The sequence below is a fragment of the Rhinopithecus roxellana genome, chromosome 7 (genome assembly GCF_007565055.1).
Source record: "Rhinopithecus roxellana isolate Shanxi Qingling chromosome 7, ASM756505v1, whole genome shotgun sequence".
In the NCBI taxonomy this organism is placed as follows: domain Eukaryota; kingdom Metazoa; phylum Chordata; class Mammalia; order Primates; family Cercopithecidae; genus Rhinopithecus; species Rhinopithecus roxellana.
Window position 1 is genome coordinate 14,732,282 of NC_044555.1, and position 2,101 is coordinate 14,734,382.

Here is a 2,101-nt window from a genome sequence, read left to right on the forward strand (position 1 = left end):
TCTTAAAATAAAATAAAGTGGATGTATTTGGGAGCTTAGCAATGGACATACAGAATGGAGTGACAGACACTGGAGGCTCCAAAAGGTGGGAGGATGGCAGGGGGAGGAGGGATGAAATCCTACCTATTGGGTACAATATTCACTATTCTGGTGATGGGGATGCTATGCAATATACTTCACCACTATGCAATATATCAAAGCAACAAAACTGCACTTGTACTCCTAAATCCATAAAAATAAAAAATTATCTTGGCTGAGACCTCTTTAAAAAATAATAAAATAAAAAAAAATTTTTTAAAGAGAGAGAATAGTAAGAGCAGAGCAAGGACATTTAGTCTATACTTTCAAATGGACTTGATCATTTGACACAATAAAGTTGTTCATTGAATCTTCACAGAGTATTATAAAAAAAGTTGTTCATTTGCAGAATTTCCCAACAAGTTAGAATAGATTACATGCTCTTTGATAAAAGTAACAATAAATTCAATTTTTTTCTTTAGTATTTGCTTTAAGTGAAAAATCCTGAATTTCTTCAGAGGAGTTATAAAAGAGAGAGAGGGAGAAACCTTTAAAACTTGTAGGGATTTCCGATGCCAGTAAACCATGAAATATGAGAGTATATTTAGCAATCATGGTGATTTAGCTCATGGTAATTGGCATATGTATAACTATAATTTGCATTCCAGTTATTTAAACTGAGATATTCTTGATCAGGTTGAACACATTGTGAGTAGAAGATCTCTTTCCCCAGGAAATAGGATGGAGAGAGTCTTTGGAGAATGGCCTCACTGAACTGGTAATTTCCTGTCTTCTTCCGTAATTTCTCAGTGCCCTGGCCATTTTCTGGTAAGTCGTGGTCTTCCTGTTGCCTTTTCTTTTACCCCAAAGCTCGGCAAGTTTTTCTTTGTTTTTTGATACAAACCGAAAGATGCCTTTGGTTTTATCTACCCACTGAATACAAGATGCCATCTCAGGATTACACAGGGATCCATGAAGGTATTCAAACAGTCGGAGCTTCTTCCTGCCTTTTCCCCCCTTTTGCTGGAGAATAGTGGGTTGTACCAGCTGGTTTTCAGTTATGTTCTGCAGAGATTGATGAATATTTCCTTCAAAACAGAAGTCCACAGCACTGTTAATTACAGTTCTCCAATTATAGACAGTTTCCTCTGTAGGCAACACTCCATAGCAACTGGAATTTCTTTTGACATGAGGACAATGGTTGATTAAAGCCAGGTAATTTTTGTAATCTGGCGAGTACTGAAGATCTCCGGTTGAATGTTGCCTCAGAACCTCAAAAGCATCCTCAAATGCTTGACCCAGCTTATCTTATTCAACACATGTCATATTTCATTAATAAATTGACAATTCTGTTCCTTAGCAATTGTTGCCAGAAGACACTTCAACCCTTTATAGAGATGTTTCATTAATATCAGAATGGTAAATTCAATGGTAGACTCTCATGAAAATAAAAAAGTATTTTCCAGTGCAATGGCTCTGATGAAAAAATAGTAATAATTTTTTAAAAATTAGAATTGTTAACACACAACCATCAAGAACACACTGGCAGAGTTGCATTAAATAGCTGTTTTTAAAGGAAATTTTTCAAAAGGGGAATTTTTTTAAAAGATACAGTGCCTTCACAATTTCTACTTCATGATATGACCAGTAGACACCAGGGGCTATTATTTTGAAGAGGTACATAGTAGCTTGCATCCCATCAGCCAAAAAAAAAAAAAAAAAAAAAAAAAAAAAAAAAAAAAAAAATTTCCCATTTTTTAATTGTTTTTCTTATTGTTAAAATTTAAGAGTTCTTAGCATATTTTGGATATCAGTCCTTTAATATATTTGTGTTTAAAAATTATTTTCTTATAGTCTGTAGTTTGTCTTTTCAGTCTCTTAACCATGCCTTTTTCAGGGCAGAAGTTTTTAATTTTAAGGAATACCAATTTATCACTTGTTTGTTTTCATAGACTGTGCTTTTGCTGTTGTATTTAAGAGGTCATTACTGAACTGAAGGTTACCTATATTTTCTCCTATGTTACATTCCAGGAATTTTAGTTTTGTGTTTTACATTTAGGTTTATAGTAGGCATAAGTTAACT

At 33.8% G+C, this 2,101-nt stretch overlaps 1 pseudogene; it reads right to left on the reverse strand.

Annotated features, from left to right (window-relative positions):
- Nucleotides 1-622: 622 nt before the first annotated feature.
- Nucleotides 623-1,344, reverse strand: LOC104654206 (annotated as a pseudogene).
- Between the last annotated feature and the right edge of the window lie 757 nt (nucleotides 1,345-2,101).